At 45.8% G+C, this 27,116-nt stretch overlaps 1 protein-coding gene across 2 annotated transcripts in view; it reads right to left on the reverse strand.

The window, feature by feature from the left end:
* Positions 1–27,116, reverse strand: part of si:ch73-72b7.1 (netrin receptor UNC5C) — a 313,017-nt gene that overhangs the window by 159,032 nt on the left and 126,869 nt on the right. The gene's annotated exons all lie outside the window — the stretch shown is intronic.

Consider the following 27,116-nt stretch of genomic DNA (forward strand, 5'->3'; position numbering starts at 1 on the left):
TTTCAGAAGCGAACCGTGCCCCTTTCCCTCGGCTGTGCATGTTTCTAACAGGAAACAGCATCAGTAAATGTCTGTCACGTGTGATGACTGCTCACCTCCAACGCTTGGAAGAGCACTTTGGTACCTACTTCCCAATCTATTTGACTGTGATCCTGTCTCAGTTGACATGCCGGTATGCAGTGGTGGGAAAAGTACTCAATTGTCATACTTGAGTCAAAGACACCTTAATAGAAAATGACTCAAGTAAAAGTGAAAGTCACCCAGTAAAATACTACTTGAGTAAAAGTCTAAAAGTACTCGATTTCAAATATACTTAAGTATCAAAAGTAAATGTAATTGCTGAAATATACTTAAGTATATTTAAAATTCCTTATTTTAAGCAAATCATTTACAAATGACACATTTGTGTTTAGTAAGTCCACCAGATCAGAGGATGACCAGGGATGTACTCTTGGTAAGTGTCCTATCATGTAGTACCGGCAGTAGTTTTGGGAAAATATCTGAAGTAAAAAGTGTATCCTTTTCTTTAGGAATGTAGTGAAGTAAAAGTAAAAGTTGTCAAAAATATAAATAGTAAAGTAAAGTACACAAACCCCTTAAAAATGACTTAAGTAGTACTTTAAAGTATTTTTACCTAAGTACTTTACACTACTGCCGTTAAGTGAAAATAAACACCTGATTGAACTGTCACATGACCGAAATCAGGCAGACAACGCATTCACGGGTCACTGAGGAGTTTTGGTTCCTGACTCAAAGGGAACACACTGCCGTCTCCCTCTGAGCATTAAAAGTCATGGTACCCTTCGCCAGCTCATATCTGTGTGTAGCTGGATTCAGTGCTCTCGTCTGCATTACAACCAAATATTGATCCAGGTTGGATGTGACAGCAGAGATGAGGTGCGCACTGTGGACCACGCCCCCCTGACTTCGAGAAGCCACGCCCCCCCCGACTTCAAGAAGCCACGCCCCCTGACATCGAGGAGCCACGCCCCCCTGACTTCGAGAAGCCACGCCACCCTGACTTCGAGAAGCCACACCACCCTGACTTCGAGAAGCCACGCCCCCCTGACTTCGAGAAGCCACGCCACCCTGACTTCGAGAAGCCACACCCCCCGACTTCAAGAAGCTCCGACACAACATGCATCCAGCACACCCATCTCATTAGTGGTGGTGAGATAAGAGACATTATGTCAGACTTATTTACGATTGGCTGTCATAGCCCCACATTAAAAGTACAGTATGTGATGGTGAGTTGAGAAGACAATCAGAAATACCGTTAGAATGTTTTTGACTGCCATAGCCCCAAATAAAGACGTTAACATTGGCTGTTAATTACATCCTTTTTTTCACATAGTTGGGGTCTCGAGCATTTTACAAAATGGGGTCATGGCCCCAAAAAGTTTGAGGAACCCCTGTGTTAAACCATGTTCATGGTTAGCCATTGTTATGTAAATATCTCCCAAAAAGTTCCAGTGGACTCAAGACAGAGCAGGTCAACCAAGGCCCCAGTGAGTCGCTGGACCTTGCCCACGGTGGAGGAAAACACTAGTCTGAAGCTTTTTGGTAAAACTCCAGGGAAAATCCCAAATGAAAATGTTCTCTAAACTAATTCTAAACGCCTCTAATATCTCTGAAATATTTCCCTCCATTTCCGACAAAACGCCCACCGCTGGCTCCCCCAATCAGCATAGGTCACAGAGTGGGATGCTACGAGAGTCAGTGATTCACCAAAGCTCTGAAGAATTCCAGGCGACGTACATACATGAGTGTTCTGACAACAAATCTGCATCCCAAATAGCACTCTATTCACCATTCCCTCTAAAGTGCACTACTTTTGACCAGGGCTCTCTAAATAGGGTGCCATTTGGGACTTAAACCCTTGATGTATATACTCTTAGCTGTGCTTATGCTCTAGCCTGTAATTTCCTTGTGCTTCGTCATCGGGCCAGGTCTCATTAGGCTCCACTATAGCGCCCTCTTCTCATCTGGAGTCTGTCATCCAGTCTGTCAACCAGTCTGTCAACCAGGCTTCTAACTCACCGAGACATTTAGCCGTCGTGTGGAGCTCTGGCACTCAGGATCTCATTTCTCAACACTAAAGCTCCAGCTTCAAGTCCTTATCCCTCTTTGAATGCTGGGCACCCAAGGCGTTCAGGCGTTCAGGCGTTCAGGGCGTTTAGTATGCACGTAAAAAAAAACAAGACTGTTAAGAAAAACGACTTCTGCTCTAATAAATAAGAAAAATATGAAAAGGTTTGGCGTTGGTTTTATTTGATTTGTTACGAAGTTATGAAGTTATTTTTGTAACACATTTTCTTCAGTTTTTCTCTCTCACTTTGGCTAATTCCCGCTCTCTTTTAAACCCATTCTCACCCCTCATCTGTCATTCCCTGAGCGGGATGGGTCCATTGCTCAAAAGCGGCAGGCCTAAATTATTGATTGGCACATGAAACAGGATCGTGAAAGGGGGACGGCTCGTTCGTCAGACGTGGCAGCTTTATCACTCTGTGTAATTCACCCCTGTCCTGCTCTCCTCCTATCCTCCATCCCCTCTTCCTCCCCAAGCCAAGTGCCTCTGACAGGGCTGCCAGTCTAGGCTGACTGGGTGACTTACTGAGCAGTACAGGCAGTCAAAGGACACACACACACATACAGAATGTCCTAAAGATGTGATCATCAATAGAGTTCCTGGAGGCAGACAGATTGCAGAAAACAGAGAAGAGCAGAGAACAGGAAGGCCCCTAAAGGCATGGTAGTAAACAGAGAACAGGAAGGGCCCTAAAGGCATGGTAGTAAACAGAGAACAGGGAGGGCCCCTTAAGGCATGGTAGTAAACAGAGAACAGAGAGGGCCGTAAGGGCATGGTAGTAAACAGAGAACAGAAAAGGCCCCTAAAGGCATGGTAGTAAACAGAGAACAGAGAGGGCCCCTAAAGGCATGGTAGTAAACAGAGAACAGAGAGGGCCGTAAGGGCATGGTAGTAAACAGAGAACAGAGAGGGCCCCTAAAGGCATGGTAGTAAACAGAGAACAGAGAGGGCCCCTAAATGCATGGTAGTAAAGAGAGAACAGAGTGGGCCCCTAAAGGCATGGTAGTAAACAGAGAACAGAGAGGGCCCCTAAAGGCATGGTAGTAAACAGAGAACAGAGAGGGCCCCTAAAGGCATGGTAGTAAACAGAGAACAGAGAGGACCCCTAAAGGCATGGTAGTAAACAGAGAACAGAGAGGGCCCCTAAAGGCATGGTAGTAAACAGATAACAGAGAGGGCCCCTAAAGGCATGGTAGTAAACAGAGAACAGAGAGAGCCCCTAAAGGCATGGTAGTAAACAGAGAACAGAGAGGGCCCCTAAAGGCATGGTAGTAAACAGAGAACAGAGAAGGCCCCTAAAGGCATGGTAGTAAACAGAGAACAGGCAGGGCCCCTAAAGGCATGGTAGTAAACAGTCCATAACTCCTCTCTACCACTGTACCATCATCCCATCACAGCAATAGTAGCATTAAGTAGAACAGTCCCTGTGACCACTTCAATAAAATTTATGATCTTCCTATATGAACTTCAAGCTGGGTCCAGCCATACAAAAATATTCAGTATAAACACATGATTGAATGTTACTTTGGATAAAAGCGTCTACTAAATGGGATATATTTGATATACAGTGCATAGATTTTTTATTATTTTTTGCAAAAACAAAATGTAATTTCTAAGGATTTTAGACATCAGTAGTTTAGTTATTACATTGGTCAACTACCTGGTAAATACATTGATATTAATAATTTGGGTATTTCTTCTGTGATGAGGTGCTTTCAGTATATGCAGTAGTTGATTCATGAATATGGTTAGTATTACTGAATAGGACAATGTATGAATAAGGAAGTGTTATAGAGCATTATGGGTAATATAGTACATCATGCTACAGACAACATGGTTACATAGGACTGTAAGCTAAAGGATTGGCATTTGTTCCATTCAGCACTCTATGGCGTCCCAAAGGTTCCATCCAGCACTCTATGGCGTCCCAAAGGTTCCATTCAGCACTCTATGGCGTCCCAAAGGTTCCATTCAGCACTCTATGGCGTCCCAAAGGTTCCATTCAGCACTCTATGGCGTCCCAAAGGTTCCATTCAGCACTCTATGGCGTCCCAAAGGTTCCATTCAGCACTCTATGGCGTCCCAAATGTTCCATTCAGCACTCTATGGCGTCCCAAAGGTTCCATTCAGCCCTGTATGGATGCGTACCAAATAGCACCCTATTCCCCATATAGTGCACTACTTTTGAGCCGAGCCCTATGGCATTTGGGGCGCAGGCTAAACCTCTCACATCTACCCACACCTCTCCATCAGATTTGTGACACGACAGTAACAACACTTGACTCCTGGCACAGGGATCTCGAGTTTGCGACATAATGCTTCCCCAGACATCTCATCTCTTCACCCTTTATCTGGAGGGGGTGTAGGGGTTGTCGGGTTTGGAGTGAAGGGGCCCCTTCTTGAGGAACGGTCCCTTGATGACATATCTGGGCAGTAGTCGTGGCAGCCGTGAGGTAATGCTATCCTTATCATATCCACAGGATCAGCTGCAGCTGCAGAGCAGAACCCTGACCCTGTCCATATGAACCCTGACCCTGTCCGTCTGTCTATCTGTGCCAGGGACTCCCACCTACCCCCAGTTCTATCCCCCTCCGGGCCCAACTACCCCAACCGTCCCTGAGAAAATAAAACCAGGGTGATCGCTATCTCAGACAGACTCGCATATCTTTCTCATACAATTGCACAGACATACATTTACACAGCTACACAAATCCTATGCAAGTCAACAAAGGTAAGATTTAAGACTCCCAAGGGGCGCAGAGGTCTACACACTTCCCTACAGGCACTGCATCTCAGTGCAAGAGGCGTCACTACAATCCCTGGTTCGAATCCAGTCTGTACAACATCCGGCTGTGATTGAGAGTCCCATAGGGCGACGCACAATTGGCCCAGCGTTGTCCAGGTTAGGCCGGGGTAGGCCATCATTGTAAATAAGAATTTGTTCTTAACTGACTTGCCTAATTAAATAAAAAAGTGACTAGGTAACAGGATAGATGATAAATAGTAGCAGCAGCATACGTGATTAGTCTAAAGAGGGTCAATGCAGATAGTCCGGGTATCGATTGGTTAACTATTTAACTACTTAGGGCCTTCCTCTGACACCGCCTGGTATAGAAGTCATGGATGGCAGGGAGCTTGGCCCCAGTGATGTACTGGGCCGTAGGCGGATGCCAAGCAGTTGCCATACCAAGCGGTGATGCAGCCAGTCAAGATGCTCTCAATGATGAAGAACCTTTTGAGGATCTGAAAGGACCCATGTTGAATATGTTAAGCCTCCTGAGGGAGAAGAGGCGTTGTCGTGCCTTCTTCACGACTATGTTGGTAATTCATGATAATTCCTTAGTGATGTGGACACGGAGGAACTTGAAGCTCTCGAGCCGCTCCACTACAGCCCGTCGATGAGGATGGAGGCGTGCTCAGCCCTCCGTTTCCTGTAGTAAACGATCAGCTCCTTTGTCTTGCTGACGTTGAGGGAGAAATTGTTGTCCTGGCAGCTCATCGTCATCGTGATCAGGCCAATCACCGACGTGTCACAAGAAAACTTAATGATGGTGTTGGGATCATGTATGGCCACACAGTCATGGGTGTACAGGGAGTACAGGAGGGGTCTAAGTACACACCGCTAAGGGGCCCCTGTGTTGACGGTCAGTGTGGCAGATGTGTTGTTGCCTACCCTCACCACCTGGGGGCGGCCCGTCAAGAAGTCCAGGATCAGTTCAGTCAGTCCCAGGATCCTAAGATTAATGATGAGCTTTGAGGGCACTATGGTGTTGAACGCTGAGCTGTAGTCAATTAATTAAACACATTCTCACATTGGTGTTCCTCTTATCCAGGTGGGAGAGAGCAGTGAGGAGTGCATTAGAGATTGCGTCATCTGTTGATCTGTTGGGGCGGATTGCAAATTGGTGTGGGTCCAGGGTGTCTGGGATGATGGTGTTGATGTGAGCCATGACCAGCCTTTCAAAGCATTTCATGGCTACAGATGTGAGTGCTATGGGGCAAAGGTCATTTAGACAAGTTACCTTGGCATTCTTGGGCACAGGCACAATGGTGGTCTGCTTGAAACATGTAGGTATTAAAGACTAGGTCAGTTAGAGGTTGAACATATCAGTGAAGACACTAGCCAGCTGGTCAGCGCATGCTCTGAGTAAGCGTCCTGGTAATCTGTCCTGCAGGCCTTGTGAATATTAACCTGTTTGACAGTCTTATTCACATCGGCTAGGGGGAGCGAGATCGAGATCGCACAGCCGTCCGGACCAGCTGGTGCTCTCATGCTTGATTCAGTTTCAGTTTCCCTGGATTAAAATCACGAGAAAATAGGAGCAATGCCTCTGAATGTGCATTTTCTTGTTTGCTTATGGCCCTATGCCTGTCTTAGTGCCAGCATCAGGTTGTGGTGGTACATAGACAGAGGTTGTCCAGTTAGTTCTCCAGAGATGGTACATTCGCCAATAAAAAATAGGGTAGAGGTGGTTTATTTACTGGCCGTTGTAGTCTCTTCAGGGATCCCGCTCGTTTGCCTCTCTTGAGCTGTCTCTTCCTCTTTCGAGTCAGGTCGATTAGGGCCTGGTCCTCAATGAGCAGTAAATCCACATCTGCCGACTCGTCTGATGTCCAGAAGCTGTTTTCGGTCATAGGAAACGATGGCGGAGATATTATGTGCAATAAAAAGTGAAGATCAGAGTAAAAAAACAGAAACAAACAGAATTGGTCAGGAGCATGTAAAACGACAGCTATCCACTGCAGCGCCATCTGGGAGCATTGGTGGCTTTTATGTGTGATGTCGTGCTTTGGCAGGAGGGCACTCGCACACTCACACTCTAGCCTGTTTATGTGCAGACCGGCGTTTAAACTTCCTTTTGATTCTTACCTCCAGAGTTCCCTTCAACCTGTTCTCTGTCCTCACAGTGACACTGATCTTTCTGTCCACAATGTACCACACGGGACTGCCACTCGGAGCACTGCTGTTGTTGTTGTTGTTGTTGTTCTTCAAATTTTGTGCGTGATCTCGCTCCTTAAAAACTCAGCAAATGGCCCTACTTCACAAGTTTGTTTTATCTAAGAATATGTTGGACACTTCCAAACCGAGAGAAGAAAGCAGAAAGGGATATACGAGGTAAAAAATGATGCAGCCGAAAAATAAAGAATTGAACTGGCGTTACAAGAGCAGTAGAATGTCTTAGAAGAGTTACACCATCTCTGCATTAGAAGAGTTACACCATCTTTGCATTAGTGCGGTGGGTTGTAGAAAGACGGGCCACCTATTATTGATTCTGATAATGACCGTTCCTGGGGAAAGCAGGGTTAGAGTGGGGTCAGTAGTCCTCACAGGGCCTCGGGGGCCCTCAATGACATTCATGTCCAGTAGGGAAAGAGAGGAGGGCCTCTCTTTGCTAGGACACTTTTAAACTCACCCAGCCTGAGACACCAGCATCCTGATGGTTTCCCCGAAATCCTGGTTGGAGGATTCCCGGGATCAGGAGGGAATAAGCAGCAAATCCTGGTTGGAGGATTCCCGGGATCAGGAGGGAATAAGCAGCAAATCCTGGTTGGAGGATTCCCGGGATCAGGAGGGAATAAGCAGGAAATTCTGGTTGTTGGATTCACGTGATCAGGAGGGAAAAAGCAGCAAATCCTGGATTCCCCCAAACAGGATTCTGGGAAAACCGGGGAATTTATTGAAAGTTCCCGAAATTGCGCAACCCTAGTTAAGGTGGTAGTGTATCAGAAGTCATGGAGGGAGTTATACCGTGCCTCTTTGGCCCGTTTGTAATGAATGCATGTGCGCACACACACAAGCACGCTCGACACACGCACGCACACGCCTACACACAAGGGCTGCACTTTGATGTAATCTGAGGATCTTATCAGTCGCTTATCTAGAGCATTGTCTTCCCCCATCCCCGTACCCGCATTCTCACACACACACACACACACACACACAATTCATTTACAGAATATTGGGAGTCAAATTCAGTCAAATTTTGAATTAATTAATAAATTCCTTTGAGAGTTCTTTGACAGTCTGCACAGAGGCTACGAGTCTTTGACAGTCTGCACAGAGACTCCCATACTTTGACAGTCTGCACAGAGGCTCAGACACTTTGACAGTCAGCACAGAGACTCCCATACTTTGACAGTCAGCACAGAGGGTCAGACACTTTGACAGTCTGCACAGAGGCTCAGACACCTTGACAGTCTGCACAGAGGGTCAGACACTTTGACAGTCAGCACAGAGACTCCCATACTTTGACAGTCTGCACAGAGGGTCAGACACTTTGACAGTCAGCACAGAGACTCCCATACTTTGACAGTCAGCACAGAGGGTCAGACACTTTGACAGTCTGCACAGAGGGTCAGACACTTTGACAGTCTGCACAGTGTCAGATACTTTGACAGTCTGCTCAGAGGCTCAGACACTTTGACAGTCTGCACAGTGTCAGATACTTTGACAGTCTGCTCAGAGGCTCAGACACTTTGACAGTCTGCACAGTGTCAGATACTTTGACAGTCTGCTCAGAGGCTCCCAGGCTTTGACAGTCTGCTCAGAGGGTCAGATACTTTGACAGTCAGCACAGAGACTCCCATACTTTGACAGTCTGCACAGAGGGTCAGATACTTTGACAGTCAGCACAGAGACTCCCATACTTTGACAGTCAGCACAGAGGGTCAGACACTTTGACAGTCTGCACAGAGGGTCAGACACTTTGACAGTCTGCACAGAGGGTCAGACACTTTGACAGTCAGCACAGTGTCAGATACTTTGACAGTCTGCACAGAGGCTCCCAGACTTTGACAGTCTGCTCAGAGGCTCCCAGACTTTGACAGTCTGCTCAGAGGCTGCCAGACTTTGACAGTCTGCGCAGAGGCTGCCAGACTTTGACAGTCTGCGCAGAGGCTCCCAGACTTTGACAGTCTGCTCAGAGGCTCCCAGACTTTGACAGTCTGCACAGAGACTCCCAGACTTAGACAGTCTACACAGAGGCTCCCAGACTCAGACAGTCTACACAGAGGCTCCCAGACTTTGACAGAGGGAAGGAGAAAAAGCCCAGACTGACAGAATAATGAGATGAACACAGGAGATTCCAACATATTTGTATAAAGTTTTCCAACATATAAAGTTTGACCAACATATTAACATATTCTCACTTAACAACATATTAACATATTCTCATTTAACAACATATTAACATATTCTCACTTAACAACATATTAACATATTCTCACTTAACAACATATTAACATATTCTCTACAATCTAACGCTGTGTAAAATGGCCTGTTTCCGAGTGCGTACATGTAAGTCAGAATATCTTTAACGATAAGAAGTAGAAGCTCATTATTGAGAAGTCTGAATACAAACAGAACTTGAGCAGTCTTGATTAGTCGGCTCTGGAAGGTCATGGATCTTTACATGTGCTAATTTGCCCTTTGTCTATTGTACTCATATCACACACAGTATAGTGAAGACACTACACAGATCATTTCTGTCTTCAGTTGCTATGACACAGCTGTTTAGGGGGCAGGCAAATGCTATAATTCAACACCGTTCCGATCTGTAACAAGGTGTGCTGAGAGTCAGGAAGCAAGTTCAGGGAGTGAGTATTTTAATACAGAAACACAACATAATACAAAATAAGAGACACAAACAAGGCACAGACATGACACAGCAACAGAAACAAGGGGAGTGACAGATATATGGAAGATAATCAAGGAGATGATGGGAGTCCAGGTGAGTGTCATGAGGCGCAGGTGCGCGAAACGATGGTGACAGGTGTCAGGATAATCAGCAGCCTGACGATCTAGAGGCCGGAGAGGGCGTAAACGTGACAAGATCCTTATTGTCACTCTGATCAATGGCATGTAAGTACTTGGTACCATCAGGACCTATGTGTATGTCATCTCTCATGACCGCCTGCTAACACCTTTCTCATTTAATCTACGTCGGTTTGCCAGACCAAGCTCTTGGGCAGTTAAAACCTTTCTCATTAACTGAACTGGTGTGCAATACTGTTTTCCATACAACCTTACAAAGCTCTCACAGAACTGTTGTGACACTGAGCCTCTCCAACCCGCTCCAATGTGATACATCTTGCACGTGAGATTGTACGTGCTTTGACAAAATAGGTCCAACAAACATAATGGACATCCTCCACATTGACCCTTAAGCCAAACTTTTCATTATTGTGCATTGAAATGAGAAAACCCTGTTGAGATTCTAGCAGGTAGGTTGGCCTGTCTGCTTTCAGTGCATCAACTGTAAGATAAATATTTCTTACTATTACATCATCGAGCACACCAATATTCTTCCCGACAGTTAAAACGTGTTTTGCTGCCCCAGTAGGACTTAAGGGGTGTCTCTCCCATAGACACCAATGCGATAGCAGCTACGGCTGGACTTCTTGAACATGAACCAGAACATTATTTGCCAGTGAGATGTCTCGCTTCCTCTTCCGTCTCTGTTCTTAACTGACTTGCCTAGTTAGATAAAGGTAAAAAAAAACTATTCCAACAACAACAGCAGCAGCATCTATAGCAGACTAGCGACTGCACCGAAACGGGCGACAGATGTTTGTCGAGTATGACGGAACGAGCTTTCCGCAAGTTCAATATTGCTCAATCTAATTTTAAATCAGCATGAATTGAGCAATAAAAAGCCCCACTCGTGGTGTTCTTTGTTATCAGTTGCTCCCCAACAGTGCAGATGGAGAGTGGCGCATGGCAGATTTTCAAGGTGAGTCGTCCCATAAAGACATGTAACATAGTTCTACATTTGACAATTTCCTCAAGGATTTTGATGCATACTGTACAACCATCGCTAATACACAACACGGACTCCTCAGACGCAGCTGCAAATCGGTAATTGGGCTGAAATAGAAAGGCATAAGATGTGGAAAACCCCAGACAGAGAAAGCAAAGAAATGGGACATAAAAAAGCTACAGGGATGTTGCCAGGGATACGTTAGTTTATAAATGTAAACCAATCCCTACATTTTAAATACAGTACTGAATTTTGAAAAGTTGAGACTTGTTTCACCGATTTTAGTCTGCTTTTTTTTTTTTTTTAGCTTTGAGATTCCAGTCTTGTTTATTGGGCAAAATAACTTATTGTCTCCTGAAAATTCACAGGCTCTGGTAAAGTGGTCAAAAGAACTCTCTGCTGAAGAGAAGCAGCGCTTTGCGGGGGGGCAACTGAAGACATGATGTCTGATGTGGAGACAGACCCAGAGGACCCCCATGCATTTTTAATAACCCCCCCCACCCTGGCTCTCCTCTGAGTTTCAGGAATGAATTGCGTCAGCAGACCGGAAAAGGGCCAAGCTCTCATGGAGAAAAAAGGCAACGTCAGATTGAAAACCCGAGCAACCGTCCACATCCACTGCATTCCTACCCAGAACATCTGATTGTGAATGAAACCACAGACACAAATCACCTGCACCTTCACTGACTCTTCACACCTGCATCTCAAGAGACTTTTTGCACTGCCTGACTCACTTGCCCACCCTTACACACACACATAACATACCCTTACACACACACATAACAGACCCTTACACACACACATAACAGACCCTTACACACACACACATAACAGACCCTTACACACACACACATAACAGACCCTTACACACACACATAACAGACCCTTACACACACACACATAACAGACCCTTACACACACACATAACAGACCCTTACACACACACATAACAGACCCTTGCACACACACATAACAGACCCTTACACACACACACATAACAGACCCTTACACACACACACATAACAGACCCTTACACACACACATAACAGACCCTTACACACACACACATAACAGACCCTTACACACACATAACAGACCCTTACACAAACACACAACAGACCCTTACACACACACACATAACAGACCCTTACACACACACACACATAACAGACCCTTACACACACACATAACAGACCCTTACACACACACACATAACAGACCCTTACACACACACATAACATTACCACCCTCTTCTTTGACTTACATATTTTTTAATACACGTCTTGATAGTGCATTTTCCGATAAATCTCTATTGCACTTGAGGAGAGCTTAGGTTAAATAAAATTTAAAAAATACTATTTTGATCGCTGTCAGTCTTTCAAACTTAGCTTGTGGGTATCCTCACGCTTGGCATGCAGGTCATTCTTTAGAGAGGTTGTGATTCTGGTTTGGTTGTCTGGCTGGAAGTGTTTGAGTGGGTGGTTACAATCACACCAGGAGGCTACACAAAACAAAATAAACAACCATTTTGGTAATGCCTTTAGGAGACTGCTATAAGACAGCACAAAACGTCTAACCAGGAAGTGGCTACAAGATTTTTTACAAATGGCAAAAGTTATCTCTCGCACTCGCTTCCTCTCCCTCCCTCCCTTTCCCCCGTGTCAAGTGGTTGAGATCATTACGATAGAGAACACCAAAACAACGGCACGGTGCTTGGAGTCGATAACGTTCACAGCAATACTATGCTGGCTTTGAGAACAGACTGCATGGGGGAATGCGGGTTGCCTTTTGACAGGCGCGATGGCGTCAGCAGATCCAAGGGTGGCGCAGGTTCAAAACCAATCTGGCAACGTTGGCACCGCATACCGATGTGTCACATCTCGGCTGAAACGAAACACCAGGTGGTCCCCCGTTGCTCCATTTCAAACTTCATCATACTGTTCGCCTCAAATATTAGCCCGGTGTCATCAACCAGCTACAGAGTACCAGAGTGCAATGCACGATACGAGTGTTACTCACCCAAAGGAAAACACAGTCTCTGAAAGAGCATGGTAGAAATACAACGCAGGGATGTTTCATCTTGTTTAGTGAGGAACAGTGAATTTGCTAAAAACGTCCTCACAAAGGTTGTCATGAATACAGACAGACAACTATTCATAGTTTGTGTGCTGAAAAAGGACTATGTAAGGTTGAAAACCCTACGACCCAAAAAAGGACAATGTAAGGTTGAAAACCCCACGACCCCAAAAAAGGACTATGGAAGGTTGAAAACCCTACGACCCCAAAAAGGACTATGGAAGGTTGAAAACCCTACCACCCCAAAATAACTATGTAAGGTTGAAAACCCTACCACCCCAAAAAGCACTATGTAAGGTTGAAAACCCTACCACCCCAAAATAACTATGTAAGGTTGAAAACCCTACCACCCCAAAATAACTATGTAAGGTTGAAAACCCTACCACCTCAAAAAGCACTATGTAAGGTTGAAAACCCTACCACCCCAAAAAGCACTATGTAAGGTTGAAAACCCTACCACCCCAAAATAACTATGTAAGGTTGAAAACCCTACCACCCCAAAAAGCACTATGTAAGGTTGAAAACCCTACCACCCCAAAAAGCACTATGTAAGGTTGAAAACCCTACCACCCCAAAAAGCACTATGTAAGGTTGAAAACCCTACCACCCCAAAAGCACTATGTAAGGTTGAAAACCCTACCACCCCAAAAAGCACTATGTAAGGTTGAAAACCCTACCACCCCAAAAAGCACTATGTAAGGTTGAAAACCCTACCACCCCAAAATAACTATGTAAGGTTGAAAACCCTACCACCCCAAAAAGCACTATGTAAGGTTGAAAACCCTACCACCCCAAAAAGCACTATGTAAGGTTGAAATCCCTACCACCCCCACCTACACCTGCAAGGAAGTAACAAAACAATGCACAGATAGTCAAAATTATTTTATGTCTATGGTAAATACTGTTAATAATCTTAATAAATAATTGGAAACAAAATAGTACATATTAAAAAATATATTATATCTCACTTTGTATAGCCACCACGACAAGAGTTCCTTTGTGTGAAGTGCACTAGAGTATCTATAATTGCAGTGGAATTGCACCGGCAGCATTTCCTATTGATTCCACTGAGGATTTTGGAGTGTCTGACCTGCGTCCCATTGCACCTTATTTCCTTTATAGTAAACAGAACCCTATTGGCCCTGGTCAAAAGTAGCGCACTATGAAGGGAATAGGGTGCCATCTGGGATACACCCTCTGTCGGTCTATACTTTGTATATAAGAACGTGTGGTTCTGGGTGTTTTCTACTGATAGAGAACTGGAGGGCCCTCTACAGCGTGCCATTGATTACCCGCCTGCAACAGCCCGGCAACAGCCTATTGATTGGACGATATGTAATACACAGCAGCTTAAAATATCAGATGATCGGCCCTGGAAACATTCAGCATACAGATGTAGGATCTTAATTTGACCACTCTTTTGTTGCTGTGAATTTTCAAGCACAGCAGGAAATGCAAAATTGTAGTGTATTCAAGGTTTAAAAAAGTGTCTAAGGTTTGTAATTTTCACTTTAAAACTAAAACGCCCCAATATAAAATACAGTGGATTCGGAAAGTACTCAGACCACTTGACTTTTTCCACATATTGTTGTTACAGCCTTATTCTAAAATGGATTAAAAGAAAACACAATACCCCATAATGACAAAGCAGAAACCGTGTTTTAGAAATGTTTGCAAATGTATTAAAAATAAAAAAAACTGAACTATCACATTTACATAAGTACTCAGACCCTTTACTGAGTACTTTGGGTATTACACAACAAGCTTGGCACACCTGTATTTGGGGAGTTTCTCCCATTCTTCTCTGCAGGTCCTCTCAAGCTCTGTCAGGTTGGAAGGGAAGCACAGCTATTTTCAGGTCTCTCCAGAGATGTTGGATTGGGTTCAAGTACAGGCTCTGGCTGGGCCACTCAAGGACATTCAGAGACTTGTCCCGAAGCCACTCCTACGTTGCATAGGTTTGTTGCCGTGTTGGAAGGGGAACCTTCACCCCAGTCTGAGGCCCTGAGCGCTCTGAAGCAGGTTTTCATCAAAGATCTCACTGTACTTTCTGGCATTCATCTTTCTTTCAATGCTGACTAGTTTCCCAGTCCCTGCTGCTTGGTTTCATTGTCTGAGAGTCTTTAGGTGCCTTTTGAAAAACTCCAAGCGGGCTGTCATGTGCCTTTTACTGAGGAGTGGCTTCTGTCTGGCCACTCCAACATAAAGGCCTGATTGGTGGAGTGCTGCAGAGATGGTTGTCCTTCTGGAAGTTTCTCCTATCTCTACAGAGGAACTCCAGAGCTCTGTCAGAGTGACCATCGGGTTCTTGTTCCCCTCCATGACCAAGGCTCATCTCCCTCGATTGCTCAGTCTGGCCGGGCGGCCAGCTCTAGGAAGTGTCTTGGTGGTTCCAAACTTCTTCCATTTAAGAATGATGGAGACCTCTGTGCTTTTGGGGACCTTTAATGCTGCAGAAATTTTTTGGTACCCTTCCCCAGTTATGTGCCTCAACAAAATCCTGTCTCGGATCTCTACGGACAATTCTTTCACCCTCATGGCTTGGGTTTTGCTCTGACATGCACTGTCAACTGTTGGATTTTATATAGGCAGGTGTGCGCCTTTCCAAATCTTGTTCAATCAATTGAATTTACCACAGGTGGACTCCAATCAAGTTGTAGAAACATCAAATCAATGGAAAAAGGATGCACCTGCATCTGAATACCTATAAGGTATATATTTGTTTGTAATTATAGGGTATTATATGTAGATTGATGAGGAAAAATTTTCATTTAATCAATTTTAGAATAAGTCACGAAAACAAAATGTGGAAAAAGTCAACGAGTCTGAATACTTTCCGAATGCACTGTATATCAACCCCTACAAAAATGTTCATTAATTATAATCCATATTATAATCCCACATTTCCTGTTGCTGCAGGATTATTTTCCTGCTGTAGCAAACTGGCTCAAATTAAGATCCTACATCTGTACCCTCTCTGTGTGAGATATAGCGAACAGCGAAGAAGATGGGAGAATTAGGCTATTCAATGGCAAGTGTGGGGAGAGGAGTGGGGGAGAAGGACACACAAAATGAGATGTGTTTGTTCAGGACTGACAGATGCGCCACCATGAAAAGCAATCTGCATGTGTGCAATACTGAAATCCGATTACATTTCTCGTTGTTGTTTTCTTTTTAGGTGAGAGCGAGCGGCTGGCAAAACAGATGCGGTAATCAAGATACAGTCAACAACGTGTTATTGCCGAGACGGGGGAGTTACAAGATATGATTCAGTCAGCCATTTAGTTCTCCTTTCCCTGAAAATAGCACCAGAGATTGGTGCAGGTCTAGTCTGGTTTCTTAGAGAGGCTATTTTCTCTAGACCTGGGAGGTTCAGTATATAGCCAGGTTGTAAAGTTATATTTCTATGGGGCAGGCCAGTAATAGCAGCTGGTCCATTCTCTAAGCCTGGGTATAGATGTATGTCCTACTGGGCAGCAATGTATCTGTCGCGCTGCAGCTGGCCCTCCATCACGTGTGATAAAACAATGAGTATCGGGGATGAGGAGCAGCTAGCAGAGTATATCTGCCCTCCTTGAGCATTCTTCTTCCTGGGGGTGAGAGGGGAGAGGAGGCCGTGTGTGTCACGCACTCACACGCACACACACACACACACACACACACACACACACACACACACACGCAAACACATGGATGTATGCGCACACACACACACACACACTCACGCGAAGGTATGCACACACAAATATACACACGCACATAGACAAACACACACACACACACACACACACACACACACACACACACACACACACACACACGCAAACACATGGATGTATGCGCACTCACACGCACTCACACACACACACACACACACACACACACACACACACACACACACACACACACACACACACACACACACGCAAACACATGGATGTATGCGCACACACACACACACTCACGCGAAGGTATGCACACACAAATATGCACACGCACATAGACAAACACACACACACACACACACACACACACACACACACACACACACACACACACACACACACACACACACACACACACACACACACACACACACACACATCTAAGGGGGTATAGAGGATTCAGGGGAGAAGAGCAGCTCTGAAGGGGGACGGGGAAACCTATTGGTGTCCAAATCACTGTGATAATAGGACTTCACTCAATGAGACACCATTTTCCCATTGTGACAATTTGCTTTTAATCGTCTTCAATTTGAAGGCATTTTACAGTTGAAAAAGAGGTATGCGGTATACTGTAGTATTCCCTTTGTTGTGATGTATGTAAATCAAAGCTAGCAAAATCAAACCAACATCCTCTTTTCCTAACTCTCTATATCTGTCTCTCTGTTTGTCTGGATCCCTCTCTCTCTCTGTCTGTCTCTGTCTGTATCTGTCTCTCTGTCTCTCTCTCTCTCTGTCTGTATCTGCCTCTCTGTCTCTCTCTCTCTCGGTCTGTCTCTGTCTGTATCTGTCTCTCTGTCTCTCTCTCTCTCTGTCTGTATCTGTCTCTCTGTCTCTCTCTCTCTCGGTCTGTCTCTGTCTGTATCTGTCTCTCTGTCTCTCTCTCTCTCTGTCTGTATCTGCCTCTCTGTCTCTCTCTATCTGTCTGTATCTGCCTCTCTCTCTCTGTCTGTCTCTGTCTGTATCTGTCTCTCTCTCTCTGTCTGTCTCTGTCTGTATCTGTCTCTCTCTCTCTGTCTGTCTCTGTCTGTATCTGTCTCTCTGTCTCTCTCTCTCTCTGTCTGTATCTGCCTCTCTATCTCTCTCTCTCGGTCTGTCTCTCTGTCTGTATCTGTCTCTCTGTTTGTCTGGATCCCTCTCTCTCTCTGTCTCTCTCTCTCTCTCTGTCTGTCTCTGTCTGTATCTGTCTCTCTGTCTCTCTCTCTCTGTCTGTATCTGTCTCTCTGTCTCTCTCTCTCTCTGTCTGTATCTGCCTCTCTATCTCTCTCTCTCTGTCTCTCTGTCTGTATCTGTCTCTCTGTCTCTCTCTCTCTGTCTGTATCTGTCTCTCTCTCTGTCTCTCTCTGTCTGTATCTGTCTCTCTGTCTCTCTCTCTGTCTGTATCTGTCTCTCTGTCTCTCTCTCTCTCTCTCTGTCTGTATCTGCCTCTCTATCTCTCTCTCTCGGTCTGTCTCTCTGTCTGTATCTGCCTCTCTGTCTCTCTCTCTCTCTGTCTGTCTCTGTCTGTATCTGTCTCTCTCTCTCTCTGTGTGTATCTGCCTCTCTGTCTCTCTCTCTCGGTCTGTCTCTCTGTGTGTATCTGCCTCTCTGTCTCTCTCTCTGTCTGTATCTGTCTCTCTGTCTCTCTCTCTCTGTCTGTATCTGTCTCTCTGTCTCTCTCTCTCTGTGTGTATCTGCCTCTCTGTCTCTCTGTCTCGGTCTGTCTCTCTGTCTGTATCTGCCTGTCTCTCTCGGTCTGTCTCTCTGTCTGTATCTGTCTCTCTCTCTCGGTCTCTCTCTGTCTGTCTCTCTCTCTCTCTCTCTGTGTCTGTCTGTGTGCATGTGGGTGTGTGTGTTTTTGTCATATTATTCCAACTACCATTATCCCATTAAGCAGAACAAGGAGACCTTTTGGATGTCTGCCTGGCACTCTACCAAAAAAAAGACACCATCTCTCTGGGAGACGACAACCAGCAATTGAAACTCTTAGCAATGATAAGAGAGGATGCTGCCCCTTAAACTAACAATGGGATCAGACAGCAAACTGAGCAGGGATGTATTCATTAGTACACGCTGTAGAAAAACGTAGCAAAGTGTTTTGCAATGGAAAACGCTTTGCCATGAAATCGAGAGTTGCATATTGGTCAAATTCAAGTAGTCAAATTCAACCCCATGTTGACGCGTTTGCTTACGTTTGGTTCCTAGTGAATACAACCCAGAAAAATACTATCAAACTCCCTGAGCCATCTTTTCTTTCCTATTGCAGCCAGATGGAGGCGGGAAAGTTTACACCGGCGGAAAAACGTACCATACAACATACGCGGCAGGGTAGCCTAGTGGTTAGAGTGTAGAGGCGGCAGGGTAGCCTAGTGGTTAGAGTGTAGAGGCAGCGGGGTAGCCTAGTGGTTAGAGTGTAGAGGCGGCAGGGTAGCCTAGTGGTTAGAGTGTAGAGGCGGCAGGGTAGCCTAGTGGTTAGAGTGTAGAGGCGGCAGGGTAGCCTAGTGGTTAGAGCGTTGGACTAGTAACTGAAAGGTTGCAAGTTCAAATCCCCGAGCTGACAAGGTACAAATATGTCGTTCTGCCCCTGAACAGGCAGTTAACCCACTGTTCCTAGGCCGTCATTGAAAATAAGAATTTGTTCCTAACTGACTTGCCTAGTAAAATAAATTTAAAAAATACTCTAGTAGATTTAGCCTTCGTTTCAGCATGTCCTATGACCAAATCATAACAAAAGAGTCCAAGTTCACTTTCACAGTGTCCCAGCCAGTCCCAATTACACATAGCGTACCAAACAATGGCGCATCAACCTTTCTTGTTGAGCACCAAGGTCAACTCTGTCACCCACATCAGATCTGTAGCCTGGAATAATGCTATGCAGGCTATTAAAGGTGCTCAGGTTTCTATGATACAGAGTGAATCACACGCTTATCACGTAGCCTATATCATTGTCCCACGCACTCTCTATTCCACATGTCACATAGACACACTACCACACGACATGGGTTCAATGCAGCGCCACTGAAGTCAATAGGTAGCGGATGCTATCTCTTCCTCAGGCACAGAAAGCCCCAATGGCTGCAGAGTATTGATCTGAGAAGGTCATCGATGGAGAAAGAAACCAGACACTGAAATGACTGAAGATGAAGAGGAGTGCTGACGATAGAGTGTGTGAACGGGCTTTATGTCATGAACCCACTTTTACAAACAAACCACAGGAGGATGCTGAGAGGACAGATCATACCAACGGACTGGAATGTTATCGATCGCATGGAAACCACGTGTTTGATGTGTTTAACATCATTCCATTTATTTCGTTCCAGCCATTACTATGAGCCGTTCCTCCCGAATGAAGGTGCCACTGGCCACCTGAGACACACATGAAGTGCGTTCAGAAAGTGTTCACACCAGTTGACTTTTCCCACATTTTGTTGTGTCACAGCCTGAATCTAAAATGGATTACATTTAGATTTTTAATCACTGGCCTACACACAATACTCCATAATGACATCACAATACCCCATAATGACATCACAATACCCCATAATGACATCACAATACCCCATCATGTCAAAGTGGAATTATGTTTTTCAAAAATCTTACAAATTAGAGAGTCAATAAGTATTCAACCCCTTTTGTTATGGTAAGCCTGAATAAGTTCAGGAGTAACAATGTGCTTAACAAGTCACATAGTAAGTTGCATGGACTCACTCTGTGTGCTATAATATTTATTTTTTAATTTTTAATTTCACCTTTATTTAACCAGGTAGGCTAGTTGAGAACAAGTTCTCATTTACAACTGCGACCTGGCCAAGATAAAGCATAGCAGTGTGAACAGACAACAACACAGAGTTACACATGGAGTAAACAATAAACAAGTCAATAACACAGTAGAAAAAAAGAAAAAAAGAGTCTATATACATTGTGTGCAAAAGGCATGAGGAGGTAGGCGAATAATTACAATTTAGCAGATTAACACTGTGAGTGATAAATGATCAGATGTGCAGGTAGAAATACTGGTGTGCAAAAGAGCAGAAAAGTAAATAAATAAAAACAGTATGGGGATGAGGTAGGTAAATTGGGTGGGCTATTTACCGATGGACTATGTACAGCTGCAGAGAACTGGAAGGAAAGGCGGCCAAATTGGCTTTAGGGGTGATCAGTGAGATACACCTGCTGGAGCGCGTGCTACGGGTGGGTGTTGCCATCGTGACCAGTGAACTGAGATAAGGCGGAGCTTTACCTAGCATGGACTTGTAGATGAATGGTGTTTAACATGATTTTTGAAAGACTACCACATCTCTGTACCCCACACATACAATTATTTGTAAGGTCCCTCAGTCGAGCAGTGAATTTCAAACACAGGTCTTAAGCTATTTGATTTAGAATTTTAGGACCCCTTTAGGTATGAAAAAGTTAATAATAATTACAGTATTGAATTTGGCCTTTACTTACTATAGCCCATAGAAACACATTGAATAACACATTCATAAAAACAGACAGTCAAAAATATAAATAACAAGGAATAAGGTTTTGAAGTGTCTGTCCTATACTTAGGAGATAATAGAAAGCTCAGGAAATATATATATATATTTTTTGACAAATCTTTAACCCCTTATTGGCACTAAACTACCTCCGTACTTCCATTAATTTTATAAACCAGTGCTGGTTACCTTCAGACGAGTCCCGTGACCCCTGTGGCGGTCATAGAGCAAAACAAAGACCGCCGTAATGTTTGTGAGAGTTCCCCTTTAGTGGGGTTCTATCAGTTTGTAGGCCGAACTGTTCGGATGCTACAGGCGTTTCCGTGACAAGAAACATTTTGGGGGATGTCTCCTGGTCTGACAAACACCACTGTAGCTCAGCCACCTTCCACCTCAGATGCAGAAGGACGAGATCGGCGGATGCAGTGATTTGAGACGCAGACAATCCCAAAACATCGGATATCTGAATGTTTCTTAGATGGACGTACGGGCACGTCAATAGACCCCTAAGGAGTTTAATGACTGTGATAGGAGAACACTGAGGATGGGATCAGCAACATTGTAGTTACTCCACACTACTAACCTAATTGACACACACACACACACACACGCGCGCACACGCACGCACGCACGCACGCACACACACACGACTGCAATGAACACTCTAAGTGAGTAGATATTGGTATTGACTGGTTCCATTAGATGCCTGCAGACCCCTTTCTCTGCCACGCAGCCTCTGTGGAAAAACACTGAACACCCTCATATTTCATCCCAGAGACGCACCGCCCCAACACAGGACGAGGGACACGCTTCATTAGCTGTACTTACCACTAAATAATTAAAATGCTGACGGATAGATTACCATCCACAAATGGGTGAAACCGTTGCCACGGTGGACAGCTTTATTACGGAACCAAAAAATGATCCCAGTTGAGAATAACTTGATTATTACGCAAGCTCAAGTCAAATTGCAGTAAATATAGAATTCTGTGAGAACCATTTCAGGGACATTTCTATTTCTTATCTAACAGTGTGCTGGGCCAGTGAAATCTCCCAAATTGATTCCTTCTACCCCGGCCAGATACAAGATTGTGAGGCAGTCTGAGTGTTGAGAGACTATTGGATGAGGCTAATGAAAAACGGGCAGAGAGCAGATAAGCTATAGACTGTGTTTGACTCCGTCTTTCAATTCTCTCTCTGCTCAAAGACGAGTGGAGGGCCAGTTTACTCAGCAGCAGATAGCAGGGATGAACCTGAAGTGGTTGGCTGCATGCAATCCCTTTATGAACTGTCTTAACCCTTTCACTGCAGCAGCTCAGCGGCACAAGAGATTTTGGCAGGTCTATATGTATTGGACTAATGGTTAAGACGTTGGTATTTCTACAGGGAAAACCGGGATTCAGATCCCACCCGACATATATCGATACTGACACTCCATCCGTACTCTGTCCAGTCACTGCTTTCCATGGAACCTGACGTAGACCGTACTAACTGATGATCCCAACCTGAGATGGACCGTACTGACTGATGATCCCAACCTGAGATGGACCGTACTGACTGATGATCCCAACATGAAGTAGACTGTACCAACTGATGATCCCAACCTAAAGTAGACCGAACTAACTGATGATCCCAACCTGAAGGAGACCGTACCAACTGATGATCCCAACCTGAAGTAGACCGTATCAACTGATGATCCCAACCTGAAGTAGACCGTACTAACTGATGATCCCAACCTGAGATGGACCGTACTGACTGATGATCCCAACCTGAAGTAGACCGTACTAACTGATGATCCCAACCTGAGATGGACCGTACTGACTGATGATCCCAACCTGAGATGGACCGTACTAACTGATGATCCCAACCTGAAGGAGACCGTACCAACTGATGATCCCAACCTGAAGTAGACCGTACCAACTGATGATCCCAACCTGAAGTAGACCGTACTAACTGATGATCCCAACCTGAGATGGACCGTACTGACTGATGATCCCAACCTGAAGTAGACCGTACTAACTGATGATCCCAACCTGAGATGGACCGTACTGACTGATGATCCCAACCTGAAGTAGACTGTACTGACTGATGATCCCAACCTGAAGTAGATCGTACTGACTGATGATCCCAACCTGAAGTAGACCGTACTAACTGATGATCCCAACCTGACGTGGCCCGTACTAACTGATGATCCCAACCTGAAGTAGATCGTACTAACTGATGATCCCAACCTGACGTGGCCCGTACTTACTGATGATCCCAACCTGACGTGGTCCGTACTTACTGATGATCCCAACCTGAAGTAGACCGTACTAACTGATGATGCTAACCTGACGTGGACCGTACTAAGTGATGATCCCAACCTGACGTGGCCCGTACTTACTGATGATCCCAACCTGAAGTAGACCGTACTAACTGATGATCCCAACCTGACGTGGCCCGTACTTACTGATGATCCCAACCTGACGTGGCCCGTACTTACTGATGATCCCAACCTGAAGTAGACCGTACTAACTGATGATCCCAACCTGACGTGGCCCGTACTTACTGATGATCCCAACCTGAAGTAGACCGTACTAACTGATGATCCCAACCTGAGATAGACTGTACTAACTGATGATCCCAACCTGACGTGGCCCGTACTTACTGATGATCCCAACCTGACGTGGCCCGTACTTACTGATGAGCCCAACCTGAGGTAGGCAGTATTAACTGATGATCCCAACCTGAAGTAGACCGTACTAACTGATGATCCCAACCTGAGATAGACTGTACTAACTGATGATCCCAACCTGAGATAGACTGTACTAACTGATGATCCCAACCTGAGATGGACCGTACCAACTGATGATCCCAACCTGAGGTAGGCAGTATTAACTGATGATCCCAACCTGAAGTAGATCGTACTAACTGATGATCCCAACCTGAGGTAGGCAGTATTAACTGATGATCCCAACCTGAAGTAGGCAGTATTAACTGATGATCCCAACCTGAAGTAGACTGTACTAACTGATGATCCCAACCTGAAGTAGGCAGTAGTAACTGATGATCCCAACCTGAAGTAGACCGTACTAACTGATGATCCCAACCTGAGATAGACTGTACTAACTGATGATCCCAACTTGACGTGGCCCGTACTAACTGATGATCCCAACCTGAAGTAGACTGTACTAACTGATGACCCCAACCTGACGTGGCCCGTACTTACTGATGATCCCAACCTGAAGTAGACTGTACTAACTGATGACCCCAACCTGACGTGGCCCGTACTAACTGATGATCCCAACCTGAGGTGGATCGTACTAACTGATGATCCCAACCTGAGATGGATCGTACCAACTGATGATCCCAACCTGAGGTGGATCGTACTAACTGATGATCCCAACCTGACGTGGAACGTACTAACTGATGACCCCAACCTGAGATGGAACGTACTAACTGATGACCCCAACCTGAGATGGATCGTACTAACTGATGACCCCAACCTGAGATGGATCGTACCAACTGATGATCCCAACCTGAGATGGATCGTACCAACTGATGACCCCAACCTGAGATGGATCGTACTAACTGATGACCCCAACCTGAGATGGATCGTACCAACTGATGATCCCAACCTGAGGTGGATCGTACCAACTGATGATCCCAACCTGAGGTGGATCGTACGGTCTAGTACGGTCTACTGACTGACGATCCATACCTGACTTATTACATTTGAACCTGCTCAGCCCTTTTTGACGTGATACCAGGGAAAATCAGTGACAGTCACTGGGCCCCTAGCCTCTCCTCAGTGACAGTCACTGGGCCCCTAGTCTCTCCTCAGTCAGTCACTGGGCCCCTAGCCTCTCCTCAGTCAGGATTTGTAAGGATGGCCTCGCAAGGCTACTGGGCCCCTAATAGTGCCAGTACTCCCTTCTAATCGCTCCCTCCAAGGCCTTGGCTAGCCCTCTCACAGCCTAGCATCAACATTCACATGATAACAGGGTTAGGGAAAGGAGCCAGGTCTCTCAGTGACAGGCAGTGCTGAGTAAACTAGAGAGATACAGTGTACAACAGACTCAGAGGGCCCCGGAGGCCCCAGATACCGTGCTACCTACCACAACGCTACTGTCACAGCATTCAGTGGAAAAAGCCGAACCTTAGACATTGGCAAGTGTCTCATAGAGAGAGAGAGGGAGATGTCAAGACACATGAGGGTATCCTTACTAGTGTGCTCCTTAGAGCTATCCGTGGTGAGTCACAACATGAACCAGATTTAGGGGCTAAAACTAGTGTTTTAATTTTCATCCGTCATAATGTTCCTGTCTGACTGAGGATGAAGCGTCGTGTGTGGAGTAGTATGGAGTCGTCATCCTCATGCTGCAATTCCACTGATTATGGAGCTGGTAACGTAAAATGTACGTACGCATGACTTCCGCTTGTACGATTATAAATGCAGACAAGACTTACATCTGCATTTCAATGGAGGTTGTGGAGGAAGATATGAAAGGTCTGCAAAGACATCCGTTAGACTGCTGTGGAGGGGAGATGTGACGGACTGGTATGACGGTGGGGTATGAATCCGCAGGGAACCATGGTAACGAGCCTACTACTCAATTCCTGTGATGCATTGACAAAAGCCATGTGCAGCCATGATGGCCTCTTTATCTTGAAAGAGCTTGAATTGAACTGTTCTTTTTCATCCTCTAACGTGTCGCGCAGGAAGTCCTCCCTTTGTACAGTGAAAAAAAAAGTCCTTCAACCTCTGTACATGCGGTTCCATGTCTCCTGTTATGTTGCGATATCAAACCCTGTCACAGTCATCAAAGGTCCACTTGTTAAAAGGATACAGCTGAATTAAAATTGCACGCTTGGGATTGGAGGATGGTGTCTGGCTGTATCCAGGGGGCTGTATGCCTGGGAGGGGAGGAGAGAGAGGATGCCAGCGGGACCCATTGGTACCCCCCCCCCCCCCCCCCCCCCCCCCCCGCAGAAATGGAGGACAGAGGAGAGGTGGAAGAGGAGAGAAATGGAGGAGAGAGGAGAGGTGGAAGAGGAGAGAGATGGAGGACAGAGGAGAGGTGGGAGAGGAGAGAGATGGAGGACAGAGGAGAGGTGGAAGAGGAGAGAGATGGAGGACAGAGGAGAGAGATGGAGGACAGAGGAGAGAGATGGAGGACATAGGAGAGGTGGAAGAGGAGAGAGATGGAGGACATAGGAGAGGTGAAAGAGGAGAGAAATGGAGGAGAGAGGAGAGGTGGAAGAGGAGAGAGATGGAGGACAGAGGAGAGGTGGAAGAGGAGAGAGATGGAGGAGAGAGGAGAGAGATGGAGGACAGAGGAGAGAGATGGAGGACATAGGAGAGGTGGAAGAGGAGAGAGATGGAGGACATAGGAGAGGTGGAAGAGGAGCAAAATGGAGGACAGAGGAGAGGTGGAAAAGGAGAGAGATGGAGGACAGAGGAGAGGTGGAAGAGGAGCGAAATGGAGGACAGAGGAGAGAGATGGAGGACAGAGGAGAGGTGGGGGAGGAGAGAGATGGAGGACAGAGGAGTGGTGGGAGAGGAGAGAGATGGAGGACAGAGGAGAGGTGGAAGAGGAGAGAGATGGAGGAGAGAGGAGAGGTGGGAGAGGAGAGAGATGGAGGACAGAGGAGAGGTGGAAGAGGAGCGAAATGGAGGACAGAGGAGAGAGATGGAGGACAGAGGAGAGGTGGGAGAGGAGAGAGATGGAGGACAGAGGAGTGGTGGGAGAGGAGAGAGATGGAGGACAGAGGAGAGGTGGAAGAGGAGAGAGATGGAGGAGAGAGGAGAGGTGGGAGAGGAGAGAGATGGAGGACAGAGGAGAGGTGGAAGAGGAGAGAGATGGAGGACAGAGGAGAGGTGGAAGAGGAGAGAGATGGAGGACAGAGGAGAGGTGGGAGAGGAGAGAGATGGAGGACAGAGGAGAGGTGGGAGAGGTGGGAGAGGAGAGAGATGGAGGACAGAGGAGAGGTGGGAGAGGAGAGAGATGGAGGACAGAGGAGAGGTGGG

The sequence above is a fragment of the Oncorhynchus mykiss genome, chromosome 6, assembly GCF_013265735.2.
Source record: "Oncorhynchus mykiss isolate Arlee chromosome 6, USDA_OmykA_1.1, whole genome shotgun sequence".
Lineage (NCBI taxonomy): Eukaryota > Metazoa > Chordata > Actinopteri > Salmoniformes > Salmonidae > Oncorhynchus > Oncorhynchus mykiss.